This window comes from Octodon degus, unplaced genomic scaffold (assembly GCF_000260255.1).
Source record: "Octodon degus isolate 3935 unplaced genomic scaffold, OctDeg1.0 scaffold00117, whole genome shotgun sequence".
NCBI lineage: Eukaryota > Metazoa > Chordata > Mammalia > Rodentia > Octodontidae > Octodon > Octodon degus.
In genome coordinates, this window is record NW_004524693.1 from 2,169,742 (window position 1) to 2,170,329 (window position 588).

The following is a 588-nucleotide window of genomic DNA, read 5'->3' on the forward strand; positions in this document are numbered from 1 at the left end:
GAGATCCTGCTTTCCTTTTACTTGTATTATACCTTTCTATTTGTATTTCTTCTTTTGAGTTCTTATACTAGGGAGACTATATGATTTTTAAACATGTGTGTCTGGCTTATATCACTTATGAGTCTATATTCAAGGGGCATCCACTTTAACATAAAGTCTTCAAGTTTATCATTCTTAATAGCTGAATAATACTCCATTGTGTAAAAATACCACATCTTTTTCAACCATTCCTCAGGTGATGGACATCGTGGTTGTTTCCAAGAATTGGCTATCAAAAATTGTGCTGCTATAAACATAGGCACACATATATTAACATGATATGATGATTTCAGATCCTCTAATAAAATTCCCAGTAGAGGAATAGCTAGTTTAAAGGGGATTTCCAGTCCAAATTTTCTAAGGAGTCTCCGTACTGATTTCCATAACGGTTGCACCAGTCTACATTACCACCAGCTGTGGAGAAGGGTTCCTTTTTCCCCACAGCCTCTCCAACATTTGATGCTCGGTGATTACTTTATGATAGCCATTCTTTCTGGGTTGACATGATATGTCAATGTGGTTTTAATTTGCATTTCACGAATGGCTAGC